At 36.0% G+C, this 17,332-nt stretch overlaps 1 protein-coding gene across 2 annotated transcripts in view; it reads right to left on the minus strand.

Moving 5' to 3' along the window:
* The window catches only part of CNR1 (cannabinoid receptor 1), a 24,752-nt gene extending 7,648 nt beyond the window's left edge, over window positions 1-17,104 (minus strand). The window contains exons 1-2 of one of the 2 annotated variants that reach the window (XM_006164361.3): window positions 17,016-17,104; window positions 15,469-15,506 (exon numbers count right to left, since the gene is read on the minus strand). The gene's annotated coding sequence lies outside the window, so the exon portion shown is untranslated. The remainder of the gene's footprint in view (window positions 1-15,468; window positions 15,507-17,015) is intronic. The other variant, XM_006164360.3, reaches the window with a different exon arrangement.
* Between the last annotated feature and the right edge of the window lie 228 nt (window positions 17,105-17,332).

Genomic DNA, 17,332 nt, shown 5'->3' on the forward strand with positions numbered 1-17,332 from the left:
AGTCAGCAGCAGGAAAGGAGAGTTGGGCTCTTGTGAAAATTTTCACTGAACCTAATAAGATGGCAGTTGGATTTTTATTAGCTGGTGTATTAAATTGGTGGTTTAATAATATTTGACTTTTCATAAAATTAGAGAACAGGAAGATAATTAACTCAATGGACATTTGGCCTGAAAACCAAGGCTGGAACCCACATTTCCAAGTAGCTATTGGGAGCCATTCTATAGTTTCCATTCTTGAAGTCATTTTCCCTCAGGCAACTGATTTTCCCTTTGCATTTCCCAGTTAGAAACTAATTTATTTAAAATTATTTTGTATATTTATATACATATACATCTATATATACATTATATTCACAAGGTGCAAAATTCAAAAAGTAGAGAAGAATATAAGGGAAAAAATCAATCTCCCTCATTCCTATAACTTAGCAACCCAGTTTTCTTAGAGGCAATTATGTTTCTTGTTACTTCTTCCAGAGATATTCCATGCATATTCAATGATATATACTTAACCTATTTACTTTTTAAGGAAACAATAATAGACTATTAACACTACCATGCTTTCCACTTAGAAAGACACTCATATGCTGTGAAACAATAGTCCAGTCAATGACAAACTGCATGCATGGGAGTGGACACATAAGGGAGCATAGGCTACACCATTTGGCCTCAGTGCACAGTAGGCTGTGCCATCTAGGTTTGTGTAAGTATTCTCTGCAGTGATTGCACAATGGTGAAACCACTTAATAGTCTATTTCTCAGAATGCATCCCTGTCTTTAAGCAATGCATGACTATATACATTGAGGGCAGGTCCATATTAGTATGCAAAGTCTTCCTCATAATTTGACAGATTCAGATCTGTTAAATACATGGGCCCAGTGTCGTACTGATAAAAAAAAATTTAGGTTGTTCATCACATTTTGCTATTGCAAATACTCCTATAATAAATGGACTCCAGCCACATTGTTTCTACATTTCTAATGTCTAATGGCATTAACGATAGCCTCTTTAGTCATGTAAGTTTCTACCTTGGACATACTATGATGCTATACTATCATGTTATTTGACCTCTACAATCAGGTAGAGCACCAAGTCTTGCTATCTGCTTTTTTTTTTTTTTTCAGATATTTTTGCTATAGGGTATGTGCACTTGCTGGAGAGACAGAGAGACAGACAGAAAGAAAGTGAGAAGTCATCTCCTAGGGGTGATGGCCACATCACAATCCCTTCTCCTCCAGTCTTCTTTTGGGATTTTAGACACACGTGCACACATTCCCAGCATGAGTTTTTAAGCCAGAGAGTCCAGGACTCAAACCACAGTCAGTCATGTGCAAGTCCAAAGCCTCAACCACTACTCCACCTGCCGGCCCCACTGACTATCCACTTTTAAATGTATACAGAGAGAGTTTATTATGGGCAAGTGGCACTCCAACCTTTATATGTATATCAACTTGCTTATTCTCAAATGGCCCTATGAGGTAGGTGCTATTAACCCTATTTCCAGTAATAGACACAGAGGTAAGTGATTTTTCATTAGCACTTCTAGTAGGTCCAGATGTTAGCCATATTTTGAGTGCTTAATAGACCTTTGTGGCTAGTGGCTACCACACTGGGAAGTGCAGGTCTAGAGTCCTTGCTTTTAACCTTTAAGATACATCATCTCTTTATGCTAAGTAAGAAATATTAGTATCTCCCTTATTTTCCTCACTGATTCCAGTCAAAACACTGGTCAATAGTGGGAACACTGAAGAAGGAGTTAGCAGGCTGAGATTAGTGACAGACTGTTCTCAGTAATTAGCTAATCTTTCCAAGCCTCAGTATTTTATCTACAAAATGGATATGATGACAAAAATGATGATAGTAACACCTAAATCACAAAACTCTTCTGAACATTAAATGAAAATAAACGCATGTAAAAGCACTTAGCATAGTGCCTAGCACAAAGTAAGACTTCAATATATATTAATTACTTAGTACTTATGGCTCTCTGCCATACACTATATACTAATTATAATATGAATGAATTATAGCTCAAGAATATTCATTGCCTTAATTAGATCATAGGTCATTTATTCAACTTCTTTTTTTCTCAGAATTTAATGAAGCAAATAGAAGTGCATACATGGGTGAAAGAGTGGAAATCTCATTGAATGCCTATTACACTCAGGATTTTTTTCCCATATATATTGTCTTTCTATTATGAAATTACCACAACAGTCCATTAGATGCTTACTTATAACCCCCATTTCACAGATGAGAAAGTGAAGTCCATTAGATGTTAAATAAATTCTCCAGCATTTAAAGGATTTTCAGATGAATCCATGTTTCTAAATTCTGGAGTATGTTTTTCAGACCTTATGTTCTGTCTTAAAGATAAACAATGGGGCTGGCAGGAGGCATGGTGGTTAAAGGTGCTGGACTCCCACATGGCCAGCCATGGTTCAGTCCCAGACCTTGCGGCTTGCTTTCTCACTTTCTTTTTCTCTCTCTCGTCAAATTTAAATATAGTCATAACAATAATAAATGAAGTTAAATGAAATAATTCTTTAAAAGAAGATAAACAGTAACTAAATTAAAGCCATTTTGCATCTTATGTTATATCCAAGTCTCCTAGCCTCATTAAAAACATTGAGACATTTTGCCAATAATAATTAAGACTATCTCTTATTAAATCACTATTTCCTATCCCAACGCATCTAGACAAATCTGTGCATTGGCATGACCCCAAGGATTAAAATTTTATTCAGTATTTGGAGAATCTATAAAGATTCTTCAGTGGAAACGAAGGATAGCAACTTATTCAGTAATACAAAAACATGCTTCTGTGGTTAATCTCTAGTAAGATCATCACATATGTGATCACAACTTCCCATTTTTTATACAACCACTTTCATTAACACAAACTGAATGTTAAAATCTGAGCTAGGACATGGCAGGGTTATGAGACATAATTTCTGTCCAATATAAGCCAACTTAATTAAGTAATACAGTTTTAAAAAAATACATGGATTTTCTGCAGTTCAGGAATCTTGGTAATGTCAAAATATCACTGCACAAGCTATGTTAACAGTTAATGGGATTATGGTAAGAAAACTCTTCTCTGTGTTTTAATTCTTTCCTTTATTTCTACATTTGGATTATTACAGTAATTTCCAACTTACTTTTTTGGCATCGAGAGTTTTCTTTGAGAGTTCATTAATAATATAGCTTAGGCTTTGGGAGTTGTAGCTGCCATTAATTTTATTTTCCTTTGCTACTGGGAATATCATAATTGGAAATTTCTAACAAGATATTTACATGTACCTATTAAAGTAGCAGTTGGTTTTTATTGCAGCTATAGTAAAAGAATGTGAATTACATTTAAGGAGATTTTTCTAGAATTCTGCTTTTAAAAATGTAATCAACATATAACAATTTAAGTCATAAGTCACACCTTTATAGTAATTAATAATAAAAAATATTTTAGGAAGTGGACTCTATTATTTTCAAAACACAATTTTTATAATATTACCCATTCTTTATGTTCAATTACTTCATACCTATCCCTTCAGCTCCCCCCCAAAACAAGCATACATGGAGAGTCTTTGAAAGGACTATGGAAAATGTATACTAAACAAACAAACAAAAAACAACTAAGCATAGATTTAAAAAATATTTTGCACCAAAATAAACTTATACTTTAATTCCATTTTCCCACACACTTCTTGAAGTCCTCTCATATATTAACTAATAGGTTATGGTAGCATCAAAGGAATTTTATGGCACACGATAAACATACAAATATTCTTAGATAAAAATACATGGGAGTTAGAATTTTCTAACTAAAGTAAGGATTTTCTCTCTTGTGCATTTACCCCATCCATGTTATCTCTGATTTGAACCTGGAGAAACAAGACTGGGCTTGAGTTTTTTTGTTTTTTCAATGTTTATTCAAAGTTCATATCTTTATTTTTATAATCAATAATGTATAAAATATCCAAGTTTCTGATTAGGCTTAAAACAGACTTCAAGTAGAATTAGAGACATTTCTATATCGGCATAATTTAATAGTCATTATTTTCATCCTTACTGGCCCTTGTTAGACCTTCTTTGGTTTAGAGAGACATTTCAATAATTGAAGTTATTTATCCCTGCTGCATCTGGAGTCAAAATCTTTGTAGTTCTGACTGTGATACATCTCTGGGGGAATAGGCAGTAGGCCGGTATTTGCTCCCCCAAAAATGTCATGTCCAGGGAAGTAGAAAAAGATCTCTAGAAGCTTCAGAAAGATTGGTGTGCCCTCATAAAGTTTTAGACTGTATTGGCCTCCCATGCTCCTTCTCTAGTACTCTAAGTTCATAAATGTTGTAAGGAGACAATGCCAGACTCATAATATCTAAATGAATAGGAGGCCAGGATTTCAAATGCAGGAGTTTCAAGCCTTGTTGGTTCTGTGCTGTTCTTGGCTGGCCTCATTTTAAAAAAGCCTTGTAAAGTGTTCAAGAGAATAAAGTTCACAGTGGATGTTTATTTTCCATTCATTTCTGAGTACAACTCTGGTTTCTACTAATTTGATCAAGAAAATACATTGCTAATTTATTTCTCTAAAGTTAGTAGGGCAATTTTTAGTAGACTCTTATAACTACATTATGTCTAAGCCATGTCCTCAATATACATGGCAGATCTCATGGGCCAAAATATATCTTGATAAATGATGTCTCAGCCCAGATGAACAGGCCAAGTCTTTTCTCTTACATCATTATTAGAGTTTTGGAATTATTCGTTTGGTCACTTTTTTCATTTTTTACAGCAAAGTGAAAAAAGGGTTGACTTAATTATCTTAATAATTGATGCAAAAATACATAATCTTTCTTCCTTGTATTAATGTCAGCTCCTTTTCCTATATATGAAAGAAAATTCTATGTTGGTTATGCTCAATTGACTCCTCAAAGCTTCAGCTCTTTTTTTTTTTTGGAGAGGTTTTTGTCATAGGACACATGTGCTCACCAGACAGACAGAAAGAGACAGAAAGCAAGAAATCCCCCCCCGGGGGGGGGGATGGCCATGCCACAATCCCTTCTCCTCCATTCTCCTCTTGGGATCTTGGGCATGCACGCACACGCATCTGGCGTGAGTTTTTTAAACCACTGGGTCTGGAACTTGAACTGTGATCGACTACATGGGAGTCCAGCAACATAGCCATTATGCTAACTGCTGGTCCCAAGCTTCAGCTCTTCATATATTTTGCAACACAAAGGAGAAGGTATTTAATACATTATTTTCTCTGGTCTATTATTTATCAGCCATACAACTGTTCGATTTTTCAAGAAAATATGTCAATTACTATGAACTAAAGACATTATACTTTCAGGGTGGTATCTCTGTTCTCACTTAACATGAAATACACCTAACAACATTTAAAGTCTTGTTGAAACTTAATTTCAGGGCTCAAGAAAATGATGACTTGAAATTACACTGGTTTAGATGCTATTTGGTGATGATGCTGTCACAAAGGTGAATTAATGATACCGAAAAAATAACTAATTGGCTTATATAACAAATCACATTTACCATTTAATTTTTCTTGGTTGTTTAGATGTTTCTTCCTACTAAGTGCCTGGTCTTTTTCTTGAGAGCTATACCTTTTCTACAGTCTATAAAGAAAACAATTACTGAAGCAGCCTTCTCCTTAGAGAGAACATGAAGTTTTCAGTTGAACAAAAGCCATTGTCCATAGACGAAATACTCCATAGGCTCCTCATTATTATGCATGTATTTGACTATTAAGTCAAGAAAGCAATTTATTATTCTGAGTCCTATCAAATGTAGACCCCAGTAAACAGGCTGTTCCCTCCACAATTAATTACCAAGGACTCCACAATTAGTTACAAGTAATAGTTTGTTAGAAGTATGCTATCTGATGTCCAATTGTGCAGCCAAGTTTTCAGATTCTTCTCCCTTCAAGGGCAAAGGTTCTCCTTGAATCAATAAGCACACAAACTAAAAGCCCAATCTTGTTTCCCCAGGTTCAAATCAGAGATAACATGGATGGGGTAAATGCACAAGAGAGAAAACCCTAACTTTAGTTAGAAAGTCCTAACTCCCATGTATTTTCATCTAAGAATATTTGAATGTTTATCATGTGCCAGGCATCGTGCTAAATATATATATTTTTTTCTTCAGTATTTACACAAAGGTGTAGGTGCTATTACAACTTGCATCCTATACATACGAAATAGGAGGCTTAGAGAGGTAAAAATATTTTGTTCAAGTCTCCAACTAGAGGAGACTATGCTGAACTTCAACAGGTCTGCATTACTCAAAGTCCTCGCTCCTCACACCAAGGTCTAGGAACCATTTGGTAAGACACTGTTTCTTTCATTTCTAGGGAGAAGAAAGGGTCCACTTGGGAGAAAGGAGGTTATAAGCAGTACATGATAATTTAATAGTAATTAACTAAAATGTGAAGGGATGATTCATTGACAGAATAAATGATGCCGAGAACATCTACAAATCATCCTTGCCCCATGGTCTATGGGGGCAAAGTATGACAATCAACTATATGCTGTAAATTAAAAAAAAAAAATTAAGATTTTTGTTGTAGTACAGTGTGCTAGCTAGAGAGAGAGACAAAGAGAGACATTGAGAGGGAAAGTGAGGGGGGATTGGCCATACTGCCATCCTTTCTTTTCTAGTCTCCTCCTGGGATTTGGGGCATGCATACACACACACCCAGCCTGATTTTCAAACTGCTAGGTCTGGAACTCGAACTGCAGTTGGTCATATGGGTATCCAGTGCCTAAACCACCATGCCACCTGCTGGCCAGCCCTTAAGCTATAAATCTTCACTTTGGATTAGCATCTTATTTGCAGTGACCATTGGCAAATAAATAAAATCTAAGTCATCTTTGCCATTAACTTTTTTTTTTAATTTGCTTCATTAGTCAATTAACAAGACTATGGATGGTAATGCCACTCTTCATAACACCAGTGAGACATGAAAAGGGCACCTTCTTTAGTCTGAATGAGACTGATGTTTGTTAATAAATGAAAGTTTGAAACATTCATTCCCAACATGGGGAAATTCAAACTCATCTGAAATCATACAACTTCCCCCCTGCTTCCCTGCTCCCCTGCTCCTAAGACATGAGGATTTCTTAGGCTCAGGGGGAAGAATCCTATCTGTGGCCAGTTCAACATTCTTGGCTGGAAGCAAAATAATGTAAACCTTAGTAGGACTCCAACAAATCAGTGATTGCTACTGACTCTCAGGGCCAAGTGAGCACAGAGACATGTAACAGCAATGTGGCTGATGAATATAAAGTTACACATCTTGACAGACTTTAACACATTTGTAAAGGGCATGTACCCTGTGCCTCACATGGTTGACATTATATTTCAAGCCATGAACATTTGCTGTGATATACTACCTCCAAAATGTATCTGTGCTTCATGCCTGTGTCATGGATATGGGTCAGTTCAAGGAAAAAAGAAATGCCTCATCACTCCACCCCAACACTTCCAATAAAGACCACCATTTATCCTCTCTCTTCCCCAGAAGAACGTTAGAGTATAAAAGTATGTAACAGTGATTTTATCATTAGATAATATTAGGGTGTATAAATCCTCTTCCTATTTATGCTTGAGGTTCCTCCCAGGAGAGATGATGGGTGATGTTGAGCCATTCAGCAGCAGTCTTTCTTTTCTAAGTTTGTTTATTTCTTCCATGAGTGATACAGAGACAGGCACCCCTAACAGGGTCCTCACATATCAATCCACCCCCAGTCCTAGCTAGCCTGGACCATGGGCATATACACTCATGCCTTGCGTGCACAGGGAGGTCCTGGTACATGAATCCAGGACCTCTGCATATGGGTTCCATTGCATTACTCCCGCAGCCGGGCCCTATGTAGTCATCTTTCTTGTGTCTAAGCCTTTCAGAATATGAACACCTTGAAAGTTGGGACCCATTTTATGTGGCCTGGCCCTGTCTGGCACAGAGAGGACATTCAGTACCTGTTTACTAAATGAATGTTGCCATACATCAGCAACATGGCAGGCCTAACTTAACAGAATGACTTTCACTCCAGAGATTTCCTTGACATAAAGCCAACTGCTCAGGAGGATTAGATATGAGTCTTGGTATCCTACAAACATCTACCTGGAGAAAAAATTGCTCGAATGTAAAAATTAGATAAAAAGCACCAATACGTATTTGCCCCAGTATCTTTTAGCTAAGCATCAAATAGAAGTTACATTGGTTACAAGCGGAAGTTCTGGACAAAGATCAGGTATTTACTCTTTATTCTGATCCTTGTTCAGCCTGAGCGTGTACTATGAACCATATGGTTAGCCACCTCTCGAGGATCTTTGTGATATGCACAACTTTGAATCCTAATTACACACCGTTGATAGATTTTAAAGATAATACATGAAATTATTATTATAATGTACTTTTTCCTTCCCCCAAATGCATGTTGTTATGCATCAATTTTTCCCAAATGGATTTGTCCATTTGCAAATGTGTTTTCAAAACAACTTATCAAGAGAAGTTATGTAAAAATTTGACCACTAGATGGAGTGGCTTTTTTATAAGCCTCGGGAATCAATTTGTTATTCTATTCAGTGGACATAGTTCTTGCTTTGGTTGGGTAACTTCTCCTGCTACAACATTTTATGTACTTTACAACTGAATTAATTAAAATACAAATAAAAAAATAAGTCATGCAGGGTTAAAATGGGTTATTACTACTGCCTACCAAAACTAAATTTCTAATTACTTTTCTGAGGCAAAAGGGCATTGAAAAAATTTAATATATTGATAAAAATTAATTGTGAATATCTGAAATTCTGCCTCAAGAAAGTAATTAAGAATGAGTAAAGAAAAGTAGTTCTACTGAAAACAAATATGTTTATACTCAAAGATGGTAAAAGGAAAAGGGAGATCTCAGAGGCCAAAATCAATTCTAATAACAAACACAACTCATTTCTATTTTATGAAATATTTGCTTTTCCAATTTCCAAATATAAAATCATCACACAGGTCATAACTCTGTGAAGGAAAAGAATGGAAAATAATTTTCTATTATTATGAGGAATAAAATGTAATATTTCATAAGAAAAGTGAATATTGGTTCAAATAGTCACACAAATTGAAGACACAGCGACTTTATAAATAATTCAATTTCCTTACTCCTATCATTTTCTTACTGGAATAATTTTAAATAAGTTTTTCTCATTGTGTGAATCTAGCATTTTCTTCAAATCTTATTTTTAAAACTAGGTGCTTATGTATCACCTGCTTTAGGTGAAATGTTTAGAAAATTTTCAGTGTGTACTAACGATGCAAGGCATAAACAGAAAAATACACTTTCAAGATGCAAATAATTATATACAAACAGAACTGGAAGAACCAGGTTTCGGGAGTGATGCAAAATATGCTTCGGAAATGGTCATTAGGAAGTAAGCATGCAAGTTGGCTGCAGCTTGAAGCTATAAGACAGTTCGACTGTACTTATCTGGGGTCACACCCTTCCTAGTTGTGTGATACAATTATGAGATCATGAACAAGGTTGAGAAACTGAAAGTGTTCATAAAAAGTGGATGAAGGTTTAGAATTAGTAAATTTGACAGGTACAAGTGGGCTGGAAATTCTAGTGTATTTCTTTAAAAATTATCTGAGAAGTTACATAGGGGTCTGTAAGTGCACTCAGAATTACTGTATAGGTTAGTGGTTCTCACAAGGTGGTCTCCAGCTATTTCTAGATGCCAGCTCATATCTGTGGATTAAGAAACTTAAGGTTGGAATGAATCTGTGTCTTCCCTTGTTGTGTTTTGTTTTGATTTTTCCAGACGGCAGGTGCACTTGGTGGAGAGAGACAGAGCAAGAGAGAGAGAGAGAGCAAGAGAGAGAGAGAAGTGAGAAAGCATCCCCCAGGGGGAATGAGTACACCTCAATCTCGTCTCCTCTGTTTCTCCTTACTTTCAGGATTCTGGGCACACATACACATGTGCCCTGTGTATTTGTCAAACCACCATATCTGGGACTTGAACTACACAAGTTGGCCATGTGGGATCTAGCCACCTCAGCCACCAAGCCATGAAATGGCCTGCATCTATGTGTTCAACAAAGTGTCCAGAAGATTCTAAAGTCTTTTGAAGTTTAAGAACTATTATTAGGGGCCAGGTTGTGGCACAGTGGTAAAGCAATTGGACCCACGTGGGAAGGGCCTGAGTTTGTGTCCTGGGGCCTCTCTCACATGCATGCCTGTGATCTGGACTGGCTGAGGTAGGGGGTGGAGCATGACATGAAGACCCTGTTGGTGTAGGTGTTGCCTTTTCCTATCTCTCTCAGAGAAAAAAGACTGAAAGGAAAAGGGGAATAGAATTAACCTTTTAAAGAACTAAGGTTAAATGGGAAAAAAATGTTCTATGAGTATAGGTTTTTAGGTCGTTGAGATGGATTGCTAAGGGAGACTGCTCATGATAGAGCAGGCTCCCATGGAAGATCTTTAAAACCAAGGTATTTCTAGTTGACTGGCATAGAATCATGTAGTTTAGCCCAAAATAAGCATATGGAGTGAGGAACTGCTCAAGGTTTTTTCACTCCATAATTTAGGGCCTCTCGAGACGTTTTCAGGAAATGTGTTATTATATATTTTGTCCAGCAAAGTAAAGTGGTTTCAGGATACAATGTGTACTGACATAACACAGAGATATAAATTAAGAACTCTACACCATTTTCTCCTAATTCTATGTACAAAGTCTATACAAAGACTTATAGGATGGCTAAGTCATTTCTTTTAATACTACTGTGAAGGAACCTGTGATTACTAAGCAAAACAGAACAGGAAAGAAGTAAAAGTAATTAACATCTCAGCTTATTTTTTAAAGCTGCAAATGTTTCTTTTTCTTGTCTTTTCTTCAGAAACATAAAATATCACCAGAAATGAATGCAGAAACCGACAGACTACAATGAAAATTTCGCAGCAGGCCTAAGGAATACAGATCTACTACACATTATCTTATAGAAGTACTGTGGTAATTATGCAATTTACACTGTTTATAGTTGGTCAATACTTTGAAAAATACCTAGAAGTTATATATGTATGGAAATGAATTTCAAAACACTTAAGTTCAAGACTCCAGGAAAACTGTTCCCTAATTATTTCATTCATAAAAATGGACCAAAGATTATTCATAATTAGTTACCTTAGCTGAGAACTAGAAGCATCCAATGGTTTCATTTTTTGTTGTTTACAAGAAATTGGATATTATTTCAAAAAGTACTTGTATATCTCCCAAAGTCAAATTCCAATGTAGGCAGAGATACAGAACTTGTTGGGCCATCTTTTGCTTACTTTAGTGATGTAATAAATTACCTAGCTTTACTTTTTCTATGTATGTATACTGCTTGTTCACTACACCTCAAAAGCAAAAGAATACATTTACAAATTCTGGAAGCAATGCATTGAAATGAACTGAAAATCTGGTCAATTTAACCAGCTACCATGGAATAAATCAAAATACTTGAGATCAGGGTGGTATTAAGTCTTTCTTATAAAGAAAAAATAAATTTGATTTATTTTTAAATATAGATGAGTTAAAAGCAAACACAAGTGACAAAGGCACACTGTCCAAATGATCATTTTGAGGGAGATCAATGATATTGGTTTACCTGCTATATTAAAAACATCTTTTTAGCCTCTTGACCAACAGAAATCAATGTTACAAAATTATCCAGTATAAATGTCCATATAAGTAGAAATTTATTTAAAATGGGGTTTTGTTTTGTAAAAAGCATAATAGGATTTATCACCAGTTTGAAGACAACATTCTTTATAACTTAACGCAGTTTTACAGAACTCATATTGACTTCAATTTTCTCCCCTAAAGATAAGGTCTAAGAGAATGAGAAAAGATGATAAAGAGGGAGAACTTCCCATTTAAACATAAACTTTAAGAAACATGATTTTCTAATTATATTGTATTTTCATCATATTTAAATATTCTCTGGACATACACAGTTTGTGAAAACATTTGTCAGTATATTAAACTACCACAACAGATTGCCTGGCACATCTTTGAAAAATGCCTCTGCCTTTCTTTAAAAAGCAATAGCATGGAATTTTCTGGTAGAGAAAAAAAAAATAGATACTACATTATCAAATTTCAGAAAGTATACTGCACTTTATCTCTAAAGTTAAAAAGGTTAAATTCTATTCAAAGTTGATAATGGTACTTAAGATATCCAGTCTCTCTCCAACTAATCCAAAGTCTAAACAATTAAGAATCCAAATAATAGCAGAAAAATAAGACATTAAATAATAAAATACTGTCCGCTTAGGGAAAAATTATTTGCTCTCTATGTTAAAAGAAAACTGAACTTAAATCTTTCTTGCTTTCAAAAAAGGCAAAATCAACTTTAAGAAACTTATTTAAAAATACAGACTCTACAGAAAAGCACAATGGGCTAAAAAAAAAACAAAAACAAGTTAGTTAAAAAATAATGATCCCCACCTAATGATTCCCAGTTTCAACCCACATATTAAAAACAAAACCAAGAGAGCAAAACTTTGAAAGCTTTCCTAAAGTGCACGTGTGAAAATTTCTCCAGCTGGGGTTAAAACAGAATTCACAATATTCCCAGAACAGCAGCAAAGTCTGTCCATTTGCTCAAGTTTGAGGAATCAACAATGCTTTTCTCAAAACCCCCTAAAATGCAACTATGAACCTTAAGAGTTCCACAATTACTAAATTAACTTGACCAAATGAAACTGTTTTAGGATAGAGGCTATTCAATGTCACTCATTAATAATCTACATGGAAAACCTTCAGATATATGTAAAATACCAATGAAAACTAGATTCAGCATATGTGCAACTAACTGTCAGGAAAACTATTATAATAAAATATATTGTACTTTATTTCACTATGAGATACCCTGTCCGGTGAAGAAATATGATCCAGGAAAGCTTTTAGTAAGTATTTTATATTGATAATTTATATTTTACACTGATTATGTAATGGCTTTGACCTAATATTACTGATATGTCATAAAGATATTTATTCTCTATGTGGGCAAGTATGGATAGAAGTTCATCTAACATGAACAATTCAAATAATAGCAGGAGAGGTGCTGAAAACTATTGAAATCAATCTTGCTTTGCCCTCTCACAAATTCCAGAGTTTTAACTTACTTTGATAACATTATAATGCATTTTCTGTAACAAATCTAACTATCTCAATATGCATTTTGTGCTATGGTAATAATTTACATTTTCTTTCAACTGGTGGAACCCTAATTCCCGAAACTAATAAACAATTAGCAAGACTGATTAAAAAAACAAAAACAAAAACAAAAAACTGTCTTAAACCCATCAGTGTTTATGGTAAAATTTATAACTGAATGTGGTGATGCTCATCTTGGAATATCTGCAAGATTCTCAGAACACGTGGGACTGGAACGGATTTCCACCTATCCTGGAAAACAAGAACAGCCTTGTTTTGATTCAAAGTGGATACTTCTTTTTGTCTTGAGTCTGCGTGTCCATCTGCACAGCTGCTTGGAACTTGGACATTTTCCCAAATTTGTAGTATTTATTTAAAATCAGAATTATGTTCAGATACAGAAATGCAATGTGTCTACATTTTTATTTTGGTCATGATCTACATCTATGAGAAAGTTTATTTATGTATGTATACAAAACGGTGTTCATGAATCAGTCATCTAAAATTATGCAGTATATAATTTGGTATTATGTGTATTCAGATTAAAATTTATTACTTCCTTCAGTCCAGAAAATATTTTAGAGAACTCTAAATTAATCTATATTATAATTCACTCTAACTTAAGACTAAGTGAATTAAGTGGTTATCAAAAGCATTAAAGAACAAGGTAGTGGCAAAGTGTTGACTTCCTCGCCATTGGATGCCCCCCAAAAAATCAGCGCTCATGTAGTTATGATACGAAGTTAACATTTTTATCATATCAGGATTAGAAATCTAGAGATCAGGGGTGAGGGGATATGAAGTTGAAATTTTAGCAATATAAAATACATAAATTGGTTTAAATGACCTCTTATTCTTAAGTTCTCTTCCAATCTTCAATCAATAGAAGAAGAAAAAAAAAAATCAGGAGAGTTGGGGCTGTCCCTCAAAACACAGATATGCAAGATGTAAACTTGCCCCTTGCAATTTTTCAAACAACACTAGATCCAGGTTGTTTCAGAGTGAAAAGCAGAATTATTAAATAATTTAAGCCCAAAGGCTGGTTTCACTCTAACTATTTGTCAGTTCAATTAGAAAATGATGAATACAAAAATAGAAGACACAGTGGTGGAGACATAGCATCTTTTTTCACAGGCAATGAAAGCTCTCATCTGTGTTCTTTATGCAACTGAGCTAACGTAATTACCCCAGCAACCTAAAGGACAGGCTCCATCTTACTAACCAAATTCAAGAAGCTAAAACCAAACCTCATTTTGCTAATTACATGTCGTTAGGTATTTCCAAATTCAATTTGTTACACTTTTTTTGCAGCATTCCTGGATAGCTGGTTATGGGAAATAATCCCTTTCCTTATTATGCCAACTGTTTTCTGGGAAGAAACATTTGGTAAGCGTGGTAAACTATAAACTGCTATTATAAGTTCCATTTCATAATCGTTTATTCCTACACAGCAAATTATTCCCATTCGAATTGCAACCACTAATAGGTAAGGCAACTAAGGAGCCTGTCTAAATTTCCTAGTGGTTATAATGTTCATTCTGAGTCAAAGCAAAAAAGAATGTCACAGGATTGTTTTGAAAGAGTTTCACAGGCTTTGCCTTAGTAATTAATAAGCTGACACTGCATACTAAACACTTATCAACCCAATCAATGGGACTGCTTCCTTCTTGATAAAATAGGTAAACCGATTCAAGGAGTTTTCTTTTGGAATAGACTATAATATGCCACAAACATAGTGGTTCTTTTGGAGAATTTCATTCCCTGCAGTTTCATCTTGGTAACATTTAACAATTTCACTATTTTAACATTTTGAAATGCCAAAAAGAACACACTGATCCTGCAGCTAAGCTTATTAGAGAAGAGCAATCTCACAGGCAAGGCAGAGAGGAACACAGTCCACTGGGAAAAGGGTAACAGAAAAAAGACAGAAAACACTGGATAACAAACAAAGCCAGGCACGACTCTAACGTGAGAGGTGATTTTCACAAGAATACAAAACTTTACACACTAAATTATATAACAGCACCTAAGGCTCATTTAAGGTTCTAGTTATAACATGCTTTATACATACATGTGTATTAATGCTATTAAAATGTAGAGGTATGAACATCTAATTTGCCTTCCTAACAACAAATATGTGAGCATAGTAATTTTATTTCTGAAAGGTCATAACTGAGCATTTCCATCCTGTGGCATCATTTTAGCCCCATGGAGACTGAGGAACACAATGAAACCTCTCCCCTCAGACACTTGATACATACCTCAGCCAAGAGGGCTCCTCGCCTGGAGTAGGAGACATCTTTGAAACAAAAAAAGAATCTGTTTACAGTAAGTTCTCCTGATAACCTAAAATGGATTAGCTTTTTATGAACCATGTCCCACCTCAAGCTTCTTGCCCAACTACGGTAACTGTCATTGTGCCTACAAAAAACTGCTTGCAGTATGCAATATTTAAAATTCGGTATGTGTGTGTGTTCTATGCACGTGTGGATATAACCTGGAAATAATCTGTCTCACTTAAGGAACCATATATGGCTTTTTATTTTGATAAAACTGTTCTTAACTGAGTTAAAAAGCAGGGAAGCGGGAAGGTGTACCAGAAAAAAAAAGACAGAGAAAAAAAATCAATCAGTGTATCTTCCCTTACAAACTGTCAGTAGGGTGGGATTAGAAAAGCAACACTTTAAATTAGATAAAGTCCTATGGGAACCTTAAAGGTTGGTTGCTTTGAGCTCAATACTCTGCAAAATAGATTGATGTCAGTGGTGACCCCACTGATACTCACTGTCCACTGAGTTTCCTCTAAGAAATTACATTCCTCCCATTGTTCAAAAGATATGAACGTGCTAATAAAAATAAGAAGTTATGGGACCTATAGAGATTATCTTTCAACACCTTTAAAACCAGTAAATCTGCTCTAATCTTCTATTAGATTAAATGCCTGAGGAGGCTTAAAATATCAAGAAATCAACAACAAAGGCAAGAATAGCACTTATTTGGAAGAAAATAAAAAAGACGGGAAGCAAAATGATTAATAGGTTACCAAATGTTTTTTTGTTCTTCTCATCTGTCCACTTAAAACCTTAGACAGATAAATAACCTATTAAAATTAGAAACACGCATGTTGCTTTTAAACTTTCAAATAATCAAACAACAATTTCTCAGGTCTATAATAGCAAACGCATTCGTATTGGGGGAGGTGGTCCATTTATTACTTGTGAGCCCTTGCAAGAAATGTCTTTTAAAAACGTAGCATCAACTTTATTCATCTAATGGCTAGTTCTGAGTTAAACTGAGTTAAATGATTCTATCAACATTCACATTTAGGTATTAGTTCAATGTTTTTCCTTAAAAAGAAGCGGTATCCATAGCTATCTTTTTCTATATCAGAAGTTTATTATTTGACACCCATTTCCTTATGACATCTAATATTTTGCTTTAGTCGGTTTCTAGGTTTGGTGCAAAGATCAATGGGACGACTTGTGCTCATACGGTTTGTAGACATTAAGCACCAACTGAAGCGCCGGTTTTTCAAACATGCACAATTACACATTTTCTACAAACAGACATCAGAGCATAAAGGGAACCAGGTGCACACACATTCAATAAATAGTAAATGGTAGAAGCCTCCAGAAGTAGCACAGACCACAGTTAACAGGCTGGAGCTATACGGCTAAGTAAACACCGACGCACGATTTGCTCCTGGAAAGGAACTGCACGAAAGGACACTTGGGGACCGCACTGGTCAGTACCCGAGGGGGCGGGAGGCGGGAAAAGTATTTTCAAACGCAACTCTGCCAGGTCTTACCCTTCGCATCCCCCGGTCCTCGGGGCAGAAGCTCCCTCGGCACCTCTTGCCCAGTCCAGGGGCTGGTTCTCCGCTAGAACGAAATGTCCCCCCCTGACTCTACGGAGATCTCTGCAGGGAGCCGAGACGCCCCGCCCGGGCCAGGGGAAAGCACTGGCGCCGCGGGAGCCAAGAAGAGGCGGAGGCGGAAAAGAAGTGGAGAAGGATGGGGTGGCAGAGGGAGTAGAGGGAGGGAGGCGGCGCCGGCGCCGGGACGCGGGCGAGGAGGGGTGGGGTGGAGCGCAGTGTGCCTCCGGCGGTCGGTCAGTAAGTCAGTC

This window comes from Tupaia chinensis, unplaced genomic scaffold (assembly GCF_000334495.1).
Source record: "Tupaia chinensis unplaced genomic scaffold, TupChi_1.0 Scaffold143609_1, whole genome shotgun sequence".
Taxonomy (NCBI): Eukaryota; Metazoa; Chordata; class Mammalia; order Scandentia; family Tupaiidae; genus Tupaia; species Tupaia belangeri.